The sequence below is a fragment of the Phocoena sinus genome, chromosome 5 (assembly GCF_008692025.1).
Source record: "Phocoena sinus isolate mPhoSin1 chromosome 5, mPhoSin1.pri, whole genome shotgun sequence".
Classification (NCBI taxonomy): Eukaryota; Metazoa; Chordata; class Mammalia; order Artiodactyla; family Phocoenidae; genus Phocoena; species Phocoena sinus.
The window spans coordinates 26,780,201-26,793,601 of NC_045767.1; the positions used below are offsets into that span (position 1 = coordinate 26,780,201).

Genomic DNA, 13,401 nt, shown 5'->3' on the forward strand with positions numbered 1-13,401 from the left:
TCACTGGATGTTTGATGAATGGAGACATGAATGATGCAGTGTATAGTTGGAGCCATGTCTATGGGGAATGAGCTAAACAAGATGTGTTCACTTAGACACATAACATTTCCGCCCACCAATCTCTCTCAGCCTCCAACCAAAGAGCTGTGACTTTGGAGAACAAAAATATAATGAGCAGTACAGCTGAACTGAAGGGACTTATTCTAGGGAATGAGCTGGTGGTGAAGAGCAGCAGGAAGCACAAAGAGGCTTTACCCAGGAATCTTATTTTTAGTCTGCTTATATGCCGGATGTTCATACCCCTCTTACCACTGAGGAGATTCTAAGGAACAAACTCAGAACAACCTCTGTTCAATATTTGGTAATGGGTTAATTATGGGAATGGAAAGCCATTATGGCTACACAAAAGAAACTAAGGATTTCAGTATTAACCTGTGTGCAAAGTTCAAATTGGACAATGGGAGGGTTAACCGATATGGAGAATAATGGGCAGAAAGTATCACTTTTTTGCCCTAATTGTCAAAATAATATCTATGATTGTATATGTGAATGGTGTACTCACCATTTAAAATCTTAATCCCAAAATGTAGTTTAGAGATTTAAGAACATAAACTGTTTTTAACAGGTCTAGTTTTCAATACGTATGCAAAGTCTTTAAAAACTCTAGCTGTCAATTTGTATAAAAAGTGATTTAGGGACAGGAAAAAAAAAGTGGATTCTCTAGTCTAGGCCACTGGTTTTCAAGTCAGGTCTGTGTGTGTTTCGTCTGGGAAGAGATGGCTTAAAGGAACCAGGCTCTAAAAATTCAACTATTGCTCTAGACTAATTTTATAACTAAAGAATTTTATTGTGAGTAGTAATTCTTGGATTTGTGCACATTGCTATCACTCATTCTAATGAGTGGGCCAGGAAGAAAGCATTGTTTTCTAAAAGCAGGGATATTTACTCAAGAAATTGTTGAACTCTGAGTAAATATATTCAGATCCAATAGTTTTCTAATCTGCTTTATTTAAAATTAAAAAGTATGTCAAACGGAAAAGCGAGGGCACAGAAATAGAGACACAGATGTAGAGGACAAATGTATGGACACCAAGGGAGGAAGTCGGGTGGTGGTGGTGGGGGATGAATTGGGAGATTGGGATTGATATATTTACACTAATATGTATAAAATAGATAACTAATAAGAACCTGCTGTATAAAAAATAAAACAAAATGCAAAAAAAATAAAAGAAAAGCCAGGGCATTCCTTTTGGTTAGGACCAGTAAAGAAATGTTGTATAATTCTCAAAGTACTCCTTGCATACTCAAAAATCTTGAGATGATAAAATCAGATTAATTGTATTATTCAATTCTTTAAAATAGAACAAATATATTCTAAGTATTTTGTGAAGAAAGAGTCTGGCATAATCATGACATGTCAATTGTCTCATGAGAATGAAAAAACTTTTTATTGTTGCATTAATTATGGACAGTTAACACATAGTTAATTGTGCTACCATTCATTTAGCTTTCAACAATTATGATGGGGGAAATTCTACACTGATACAGGGACATGACAAAATGTGTCACTCAGGAGCAGAGTTTTATATTTGTCAAGTTTGTTATTATTGTGTTGGCTATATAGGGCCTGGGGAAATAAAGGGGGAAATAAATGAAGAATTTTCTAATGTAATAGTATCCACCAGAGGGAGCATAGACAGTCAGAAAGAATATAAATAATAACTAAGGTTGACCAATAAAGTAAATAGCTTTTTCCCTGGGCTTCAGTATTTTTTTTAAAATTAATTTAATTTTAAAAAAGAACATTTCCGAAATAATACCATCCCTCTTTCATAGAAACAAAATGTCGTAAAAAATTAGATATTTTTTTAACAGTGGTTCTGTGGCTATATTTGTGTTTTGAATCAGGCCTTTCATCACAACAAATTATAAATAAATATGAAACTTTGCTTCACATATTCGTGGCCAAATGCATATATAATACATGCTTGACTTCTTTCTCACATTACATAGTGAACCCAAACCTGCTAAGAAAAAGCACCTACTTTTCTAAAAGTCTATAGTCTCATTTAATCTAGGCAAATGTGAATAGGAAAGAAGGAGTTGCTAAAGATGGCAAAGTTCACCCCAAACCAATGAAATTTTAAAATATTTCTAAGTGAACAAAGCCAGAGATTCCATCAGTTTACACTGCCTCCTGGGCTTATCTGCTGGGGTTATCTGCATAATCACTTAATAGTGATTCCAGTGGCTCTAGAGGTGACTTTCAGAAACACTACAGCTTTGACAAGAAATGTAAACCATGTTGTGGTTTACAAGGCCAATATTGAAAGTGTTCCTGAGCACATTTCAGTTTTATCTTTTTCAAATGCATTATCACAAAGCTTCTAGTTTCCATCTTTGTCTCTATCACTTAGTAAGTGTTGATGTTAAGTCTTCAATAGTGGTCATTCTATGACTGAAAAATATTATTAGGCATAATGATTACAGTGTTATAATTTAACATTTGCTAACATTCTTTATATGTATAAACAAATTTATATATATATAAAGGGTGCTAGCAACTGTCATATATGCTTATATATTTATTTTATACATTTAAATATAGAAATGCTTATGTTTTTTATTGAAATATAGTTGATTTACAATACTGTGTTAGTTTTAGGTGTACAGCAAAGTGATTCAGTCATATATTTTTTTTTTTCTTTCAGATTATTTTCCATTATGTATTACTGTAAGATATTGAATACAGTTCCCTGTGCTATACAGTAGGAACTTGTTGCTTGTCTATTTTATGTATAGTAGTTTGTCTGTTAATCCCATACTCCTAATTTATCCCTCCCCTCTTTGGTAACCATAGTTTATTTTCTATGTCTGTGAGTCTGTTTCTATTTTGTGTATAGATTCATTTGTATTATTTTTTAGATTACACATATAAGTGATATCATATAATATTTGTCTTTCTCTCTCTGACTTACCTCACTTAGTATGATATTCTCTAGGTCCATGCAGGTTGCTGCAAATGGCATTATTTCATTCTTTTTTATGGCTGAGTAATATTCCATTGTATATATGTACCACATCTTCATCCATCCCTCTGTTGATGGGCACTTGGGTTTTTTCCATGTCTTGGCTATTGTAAATAGTGTTGCAATGAACACCAGAGTGTATGGACCCTTTCAAATTATGGTTTTCTCCAGATGTATGCCCAGGAGTGGGATTGCTGGATCATATGGTAACTCTATATTTAGTTTTTTAAGGAACTTCCATATTGTTTTACATAGTGGCTGTAACAATTTACACTGCCACCAACAGTGTAGGAGGGTTCCCTTTTCTCCATACGCTCTCCAGAATTTATTATTTGTAGCCTTTTTGATTATAGCCATTCTGACCGGTGTGAGGTGATACTTCATTTTGGTTTTGATTTGTAAATGCTTATATATTTATATATGTATGTATATAAGTAGCTCACATGCATATAAGGCTTACTGCATGCCAGACTCCCTTTTAGGCACTTTATATATGTTTACTAATTTTTCCAACAACCCTGTGTAATAGATACTATTATTATCCCCATTTTATTAAAGAAAAAACTAAGAGGCAGAGAAATAAGTAACTTGCCCAAAGTCACATATGTTGTAGGTGGTGAGGTGAGAATTTAAACGTAGGCAGTCCAGTTTCAACATTCATACTCCTAACTACTAATAGAGAACATTTGAGGAGATTACAATTTTATTTGTAAATAAGGAATGGACTTTAGTAAGTCAGCAGTTACCAGCCAACAAATAAAAAATGTTAAGCTAAGGCATCATTCACTACTAAATATCTGGCCAGGAAATGGCATGGTATGCATGTGTTTGTGTGTACACTTGTGTTCTTTTGTTAGTAGCATATGAGAAATTCCTAAAGGCATATTAAAAAGAACTTGTTTGAGAAAAATTAGTTATTATTAAGAAAACACGTCCTGTCTGTCGATTTAGTCTAGGTGCTAAAATTTTTTTTCTAGTTCCTAAAGGGAATTATAGATCCTCAAGTGTCTTTAGATGTTCTCTCCACTTGGACGTTCTTCATCTATCCAAATGTTTACCTTTCAAGAATCAGTGGCCTCCCTAACTTTATTACGAATCCTTCCCTTCTCTTTATGGTCTAATATTTTTCCCATCTTAGTTCCTGTAGGAAATATTATATGCATTATTCATTTAGCAATTAAGCATTTCCTGTCATATTATATCTTCTACTTCTGCCTCATTTTTAAGTTTCTTATCATCTTTTGAATACTTCTCTCTAGCTGGATTGAAAACTCTCTTGGGTAACTAACTGTCTTTTTCCTTCTTTCTATAACCTGCAGAATGTTGTAAAACACTTTGAGCACAGAATAAATATTTGTTGACATCATTCTCTTTAAATGACCTTGGTCAAGGCATTCATTTAATAACTGCAGAATTCAAGTCACAAGAAGATTAAGTGAATTGTTTATGGTTGCAATAGTTTTAGAAAAATTGATCAAAATTCATATTTCCTCACTCTTGATCTGATACCTGCCTATGCATCGTGCTGCTCCTGTATTTGGAGAATAATTATCAATAACCCAAATTTTTTCTTCACTTCATATTTTCAAAGAATGTGAGTATAATAATATAAATCCAATTAATAAACCTTAAATAAAAACAATAATGTTTGAACTTAGCACAGAAATCTGGTGAAACCTAGAAATGACTTTATCCTATGGGACTACCCTAAACATTTTTGCCTATTATTTTTCTAGGGATGTTTTAATAACCATTCATAATGCTGAGCATTCTTCTCCATTATGGTAAAATTCCTAAAAGGAGAGGCCCTGTCTGCTTCATCCACTAGTGTATGGGAGTCTAGCACCTAATGTAAAGGTATGCAATAAATATTTATGAAGTGAAAAATGAATGAATAAACAAAGACCACTTTTTCTTGAGAACGTCTCCATATATTGCTCTGTTTACTCCTGAAAACAATTCTCTGGGATGGTTCATATTCCCCACAAAAGGAAACAAACTGAGAACGGTGAACTGATCTGCCCACAGTTACACTGGCAATAGAGTTGGAGCCTGTGTTTGCATTCTGCAGGCTAACCCTCCCTAACTAATAATAATGTGTTATTGTTCTAAGCAATCCTCCATCTTGTCTTTTCCAATTTGGATCTGAGTCTCTCTGCAACCAGTAACTGTTTCCCCTTTGTACCTTGTAAGGGTCAAGAGCTCACATTCTTCATTGTTATAGGTAGCTGTGAAGGAATGTATTTTGTTAAAGAAGTATGCTTGAATTTGTTAACATTCTGGAGGAAATTCTTGCAACACAAAAAACACTAACCTGGGCTTCCCTGGTGGCGCAGTGGTTGAGAGTCCACCTCCCGATGCAGGGGACACAGGTTCGTGCCCCAGTCCGGGAAGATCCCACATGCCGCGGAGCGGCTGGGCCCGTGAGCCATTGCTGCTGAGCCTGAGCGTCCGGAGCCTGTGCTCCGCAACGGGAGAGGCCACAACAGTGAGAGGCCCACGTACCGTAAAAAAAAAAAAAAAAAAAAAGCACTAACCTAAGAGTTAGTCTCAGCTGCTACTACTTACTTTAGATATTAGTAGAGCTTTACACTGGCAATCATTATAAAATTGATTGTGTACTTTATAAATGATATTGAAGTTACGACCTTGAAACTTTTAATTATGAGATGACTTATTAATGGGTCAATAACTAGTGAAATGTCTAACACAAAAGATAGTTATTTTATTTTATTTTATTGGAACACGACGACAACATATTTAAATTCTGACCAGGATTGTTAAACATTTCTCAGCTTATTTTATCAGCTCCAAAACATACAGTTAATTGTACTGAAGGAAATATTTCAAAACCACATTAAGGAATGATACAAAAAACTAAATCAAAAAGGAATTCACTGTAATGAAAAAAAGAAAGTAAAAAATGTTCTTAGTATGTTAAATCTAATTATTCTTTTTTATCAGATTACTAACTAAACTATGTAAGGTTCAGATCATTTAATTTTTAAAATGCTCTGAAACTTAGGGGATATATTATAAACAGAAGGTAATGGAAAAATATGTTAAGTGGTGGTTTAATTTATGTTGTAACAGGCACTTGAATGTGTGAAATTTTGTTTTTTTTATGTGATATTATTTCTTCTAATTATTTTATACCTACTATCTTGACTTCAGTACCAAATGACCCTCAGGCAAGAAAGACAGTACAACAAAATAATTTGTAAAGTAAAGCTAATTTTTAGTGAATTCTCCAAGGAATTCACTGCTTCTTAACATTTCAAATTAACCTTTTTATGTCACACATTATTAAAAATAAATCCAATTAGGTTACACAGCTCCTATGAAGTAATTTCCCCTTGGACATCAAGATGCTATTTCTACCTCTCCAGGGAAAATAACATTTAAAAAAAAAATTAATACTGAACTACAGAAATTAGAATTTTAAACTTTATGTAGTACAAATATATATATTGGATTTAACACTATTACTTTCTCATATATCCATAATGTGAGTAGCTCATTTAATCAAAAATACCTAAGAACATTGTTTCCCACAGACCTGATACCCTCACATAAATAAAACATGGATAGCCACCAGGTGTTAGAAAGAAAAATTCAACTGAGTAAATTTAAAGTAAACTGAGTAAATTTAAAGATCTATTTGGCTCTATTCAAGGAATAGAATCAGACAGCATCCCATCTAGCAGATAGAAAGGAGCTCTGAGGAGCTGTACAAAATGGAAGGCTTTTATAGGCAGAAGTGGGTGGGAAAAGGAAGCTTCTGGCAAAGAGTAGATTATTTCAGGGAAGGTTGCCTTCCTTTGGGGGAAGGCAGAGGCCTATCAGGTAGATTAGTTCGTTAGTGCTGACCAGGTAATTCCAGATTGACTGGTTAAAGGTCACATTCCTGGGAGAGGCTGAAATTAGGTTAGATATTTTTTTACCTTTTGTTTTGTTTTGTTTTGTTTTGTTTGCTGTACGTGGGCCTCTCACTGTTGTGGCCTCTCCCGTTGCGGAGCACAGGCTCCGGACGCGCAGGCTCAGCGGCCAGGGCTCACGGGCCCAGTCGCTCCGCGGCACGTGGGATCCTCCCGGACCGGGGCACAAACCCTTATCCCCTGCATCGGCAGGCGGACTCTCAACCACTGCGCCACCAGGGAAGCCCCTAGGTTAAATATTTAATCTTGGTTTGCTGATGTGAGGCTTAGCACAAGTTACTCCATTTTGGGCTTGTTGTTTCTTTTTTAACAAAGGTAAGAAGCATCTAAAAGAATTTTACATCTTACACCCTCTTATTTTTTTAAATGTGAAATTTCTCTTCCCTTTTGGAACTAAGACAAAAAATAATAAAAATAAAGGAAAGTAAGCAAAATAATATCATGAATAAAAGGAAAAGAAAATAGCAATAAAGGATGAGTGATGAAGGGACTAAATACATTTTTAACTATACCAAATGCATATTTTTTAAAGGGTTTAAAGCAATAAAAAAAGATTCTTAATAGACACTGTTGATTCACAGAAACTTTTTCTCCATATTCCTTTTCTGAGGTATGAATAGATTATCCTGAGATATAACTTATCTCACATTCCATACTTGGGGTCCAGAGAAACATTTTTTTTTTTGCAACATTCATCCAGCACTATAATCATCCTTGAATTTTAGTAATCGTGTTCTTGTTTTTAAATCAATAGACATTTTTGGGCACCAGCTATGTACTACGTGCTATGCCTTGTGGACAGAAAATATGTTCTATGTAAAGTTAGACTACCTGAGTTTGAGCTCAGATTTCACAGTTCCTGGGCTGCAATCCTTTAGGACAAATACTTTAAATGCTAGTCTTACTTTCCTCATGTGTAAAATGGGGATAATACCTACCCTGCTGATGTCAATGAATGTAGGTCAGATGCATAAATTATCTTGGCCTTTGGAAAACACTAAGCAAATAGATATTATTATTATATCTCTAGGACTATAGAACATGTCTTCTTTATAGTTTTTAAGTTCTAAGGTCCTTTGTACAATGTCTATCATGTATACCAGCGGTCCCCAACCTTTTTGACACCAGGGACCGGTTTTGTGGAAGACAATTTCTCCATGGGGTTGGGGGGGATGGTTCAGGTGGTAACGTGAGCTTGGGGAGCAATGGGGAGTGATGGGGAGCCACAGATGAAGCTTCACTCACTCACCTCCTGCTGTGTGGCCTGCTTCCTAACAGGCTGTGGACTGGTACCAGTCCATGGCTCGGGGCTTGGGGACCCCTGATGTATACAGTGCTTAACAAATAATGACTAAATGAATACATTAGTGATAGCTCATAGCAATTAGAAGCTATCTCACTAGAGAGGATGAAGTGAGAAAGAACTACAGTGGGAGTCCAGCCCCAATTGCTTCTAATCGCCAGGCCTCCTCTGGAGACTGCTTTCCTTAATAGTCTCAGAGACATGATTTGGAGATGGACTGTGCTCCCTGAAAGCAATAGGATGGCTGGAACCAGCTAGCAGCAGATAAGAAGATTTAGCTTTTGGATGTAGACTTATTTCAACACTGGTATCATATTTCTGTGAGTTTGCTCCACTCTGGTAGAAAGAATAGGAAATAAAACACAGTGTCTTCCCTTTACCACTGATTCATTCACATTCATTTGTTGGATAAAATTTGTACCGTTACCAAGTTACTGTTATGGTGGTGTTTACACTAGCTGTTAGCAAACCCTGACATCTGAGAAGTAGCTGATCTCATATCTTTTAGATAATCAGATTCTATTTAATGTTACCAATTTAAACTCTATAGCCATTAATGAACCCATTAAATATTTTCATTGCCTTTCACAAGTCTGCCTTTCCATCTCTAACCACGTGATTCCTTCGGCAAAGTAATTGCAGGCAAAGAACACTTTTCTCAACTATTGCTGCTATCTGGCTCAACATCTTCATGATCAAATGCACACATTCTTAAGGACTGTAAAATGGAATTTTTAAGAGATATCCTGTGGTTATTTTTAATCTAAGATCTCAAACAATAGCACACCAACCTAAAAGGCGTGCCGGTGGGAGGTGAGCAAATATTAACAAGCTTAGTACAAATATTTGAGTTCCTACTATGTGTTAGGCTTTGTGCCAGGTATTAGCACATTACTCATATAAAAATATGTGTAACAAGTGTCCTTTGCTTATGAAGAACTTATAGATAAATATTTATTATTATTTTGTTAACTATATATAAGATGTTAAAGCAGTGAAAGGGACAGAAGGAATATCAGAAGGAACACCAGAAAGTTCAAAGACCTAGGGTAAAAAAAGGAAAGAATTCAATTCTATATAGGGCAGAAGTATGAGGGTAATAAGAGTTTTACAAATCATCACATCCCTGGGATTCAGTCTCTTCATTTGTCAAAGTAGGAGAATGGCTCAGATAGCTTTGATGATTCTTTGATTTGTGATAAAATATGTTCACAAATTCTTAGACACTCCTCCTTTCCAAGAGTGGAATCTAGTTCTCCTTCCTTTGAGTGTGGGCTGGATTTAATGAGTTACTAAGAATAGAATATGGTGAAAGTGACTGAGAAGAGTGATAAAAGACATTGCTACTTGTCCCTTGCTCTCTTGGATTGCTAATTCTGGGAGAAGCTAGAAGCTATGTCAAGCAGCCCCGTGAAGAGGTCTCCTGCCAAAGGAAGTGAGATCTCCTGCCAAAAGTCATGAGATAGCACCATCTTGGAAGCAGATCTTCCAGCCCAATCAAACCTTCAGATGACTGCAACCTGGCTGACATTTTGTCTGTAACCTCATGGGAAACCCTGAGCCAGAACCACCTAGCTAAGTTGCTTCTGGATTCCCAACTTTAAGAAGCTGTGAGATAATAAACACTTGTTTTAAGCTGCTAGGGTTTGGTGATAATTTGTTACACAGCAATAGATAGCTAATAAAATGATAGTGAAATAAATTAATGTTATATAGTGAAAAATTCATATAAATGTGTATAAATGAATAATAAATCATAACTTTTTATTTGGGGGAAATTAGTAGCAGGATTAGGGAAATTCATAAGAGCTTTTGCTTACAGAACCATTGAAGAGTAAAACTGAAAACATGCAATTCTCTTAGAAATACTGGGTAATATAAATGGACCATATAACTTGATCATAATCTTGACTGACTCTGAAATAATACAACCCACTGGGGTAGTTCATTATCATGCAATTTTTTAATGAGCCTGTCTCGCACTCAGTTAATATGTATTGAATGAGGGAACATGGAAGATGACAAGGAAATGTATAGGTCTAGGAAGAGTGTGGCTATATATGTTAGAGAATACTTATATTTTGTGCCAGACACCATGATAAAGACTTAACATGAATAAACAAGGAAGTACTTATATTATTTTAAAAAATTGATATGAAAGTATCCACTGCCTAAAGCTAATTTAGAAAGAGAGAAAATATAGAAAAGGAACTTATGGAAATAAAATGCTCTCAGGCAGAGTAGAAATAGTAATTAAATGAACCCAAGAAAATCCTAGAAAGTGTGACTTAGTGTCTCAGATAGAAGATTTTTCCCTGGGCTATGTGATTTTCCACAAAGAGAAAAAACTAGGTAAACCAGTCTGAATTAGTGAAATACAATTTTAACCAGTGTTTATTTAAAACTACCTGATGCCCAAAACAATTATATGAATAGGCCTGTTTGCTTACCATTATCTTTAATGTTGCGAATATAATTATGTATTACTTTTTCAAAAGCTTGTCCTTTTTCTCGGCATACTGAGCTAAAGCTACAAATAAAGATATAATAATAGTGATGATAAATTAAAATTTAAAGACGATGAAATATTTATTGGTTATATACAAAAATGTTTTAGTTAAACCATGTATGTACTTTAATAATTTATAAATGTATATTCCATTAAATGTCACCTCAGTTAGGATCTAAATATATCGTTAGAGCTCTGAAAGAAGAAATTGGGCTTAGAAACAGACCCAATTATCTGTTTTCACATCCTTTCTCTTTCACATTTAATTGGAGTAACGAGCATCAATCCTGCTTCTTATTAGGTCTAAGAGTTCACGGACCACATGACTTGAGGTATAACTTTTTTTTTTTTTTTTTTTTTTTTTTATAAATTTATTTATTTATTTTTGGCTGTGTTGAGTCTTCGTTTCTGTGCGAGGGCTTTCTCTAGTTGCAGTGAGCGGGGGCTTCTTCATCGAGGTGCGCGGGCCTCTCACTGTCGTGGCCTCTCTTGCTGTGGAGCACAGGCTCCAGACACGCAGGCTCAGTAGTTGTGGCTCACAGGCCTAGTTGCTCCGCGGCATGTGGGATCTTCCCAGACCAGGGCTCGAACCCATGTCCCCTGCATTAGCAAGCAGACTCTCAACCACTGCGCCACCAGGGAAGCCCCTGAGGTATAACTTTTAAACACACTTTTGAATTTTTTTTTTTGCAGCCCAGACTCCTTCAAATACCAGAAACTATACAACATATCTAACTCTTGAAGTATGCCTTTCTACCTAAACAATAATGGCGATTAAAAATAAATAAATAAATTGAACCATAATCCCTATAAAAATACAGAGCACACATAACTGATATGCCCGGTCTAGCTCAGTTACAAGCTGTGCCTGAAAGGAACGCCAAGGCCTGCATGCTGCATTCACAGAATGACTTTCAGAACTGCCCTGTCGTACCTTGCTTTTTTTTCTTGTTATCCCGTGGTTAACCTTCACTTGTTCCCTGGTTCCCTTGCTGTTAAGCTTAACACACTCATTGGCTGCCAGCCCAGTTCCAGACTTTTGGCTTCATTCCCTGCACTTCGAATCACAGTTCTTCTTCCTAACTTCATCTCACATTATACCCTGATAAAGAGCTCTTTTTTAAGAAATGATTCCAATGCTTCTCCCACACATACCATTTCCTTGCAGCTGATATTTGGGTAGTCTTGGCCCACAGAATAGGTACAAGGTATTGTAGGGTTGGCTTACATATGGGAAGGATTATCTGCCCGTGGTGTGCATGCCACTGTTGTACATCCCCAGTGGAAACTGGGCTCTCAGCCATCGGCAGTCCTCCCTACCTACCTCTTTTTTTCTATTGAAGAGTAGTTAATTTACAATGTGCATTAGTTTCTGGTGTATGGCAAAATGATTCACATTATATATGTGTGTATGTATATTTTCATTTTCTTTTCTATTATGGTTTATTATAGGATATTGGATATAGTTCCCTGTGCTATGCAGTTAGGACCTTGTTGTTTATCTATTTTATTTTTTGTTTTGTTTTGTATTTTTTTGCGGTACGCGGGCCTCTCAGTGTTGTGGCCTCTCCCGTTGCGGAGCACAGGCTCCGGACACGCAGGCTCAGCGGCCGTGGCTCACAGGCCCAGCTGCTCCGCGGCATGTGGGATCTTCCCGGACCGGGGCACGAACTCGCGTCCCCTGCATCGGCAGGTGGACTCTCAACCACTGCGCCACCAGGGAAGCCCTATCTATTTTATATATGGTAGTTTGTATCTGCTAATCCCAAACTCCTAATTTATCCCCTACACCACCGCTTTCCCCTTTGGTAAGCATAAGTTTGTTTCCTATGTCTGTGAGCCTGTTTCTGTTTTGTGAATAGGTTCATTTGTATCATATTTTAGATTCCATTTATGAGTGATATCATATGATATTTGTCTTTCCCTGTATGACTTACTTCACTTAGTACAATAATCTCTGGGTCCATCCATGTTGCTGCAAATGGCATTGTTTTATTCTATTTATGGCTGAGTAGTATTCCATTGTATATATATACCACATCTTCTTTACCCATTGATCTGTCAATGGACATGTAGGTTATCTCTATGTCTTGGCCATTGTAAATAGTGCTGCTATGAACATTGGGGTGCATGTATCTTTTCAAATTAGAGTTTTCTCTGGATATATGCCCAGGAGTGGGATTGCTGGATCATAGGGTAACTCTATTTTTAGTTTTTTGAGGAACCTCCATACTGTTCTCCATAGTGGCTGCACCAATTTACATTCCCACCAACAGTATAGGAGGGTTCCCTTTTCTCCACACCCTCTCCAGCACTTATTGTTTGTAGGTTTTTTGATGATGGCCGTTCTGACCAGTGTGAGGTGATACCTCATGGTAGTTTTGATTTGAATTTCTCTAATAATTAGCGATTTTGAGCATCTTTTCATGTGCTTGTTGGTCATCTGTATGTCTTCTTTGGAGAAATGTCTTTTAAGGTATTCTGCCCATTTTTTGGTTGGGTTGGTTTTTTTGTTGTTGTTATTGAGTTGTATGAGTTATTTGTACATTTTGGAAATTAAGCCCTTGTCAGTTACATCATTTGCAAATATTTTCTCCCATTCCGTAGGTTGTCTCTTCATTG

General features: G+C 36.2%; 1 protein-coding gene across 4 annotated transcripts in view; it reads left to right on the plus strand.

The window, feature by feature from the left end:
• CAMK2D (calcium/calmodulin dependent protein kinase II delta) overlaps positions 1-13,401 on the plus strand; it is a 468,012-nt gene that overhangs the window by 87,719 nt on the left and 366,892 nt on the right. The window lies entirely within an intron of this gene.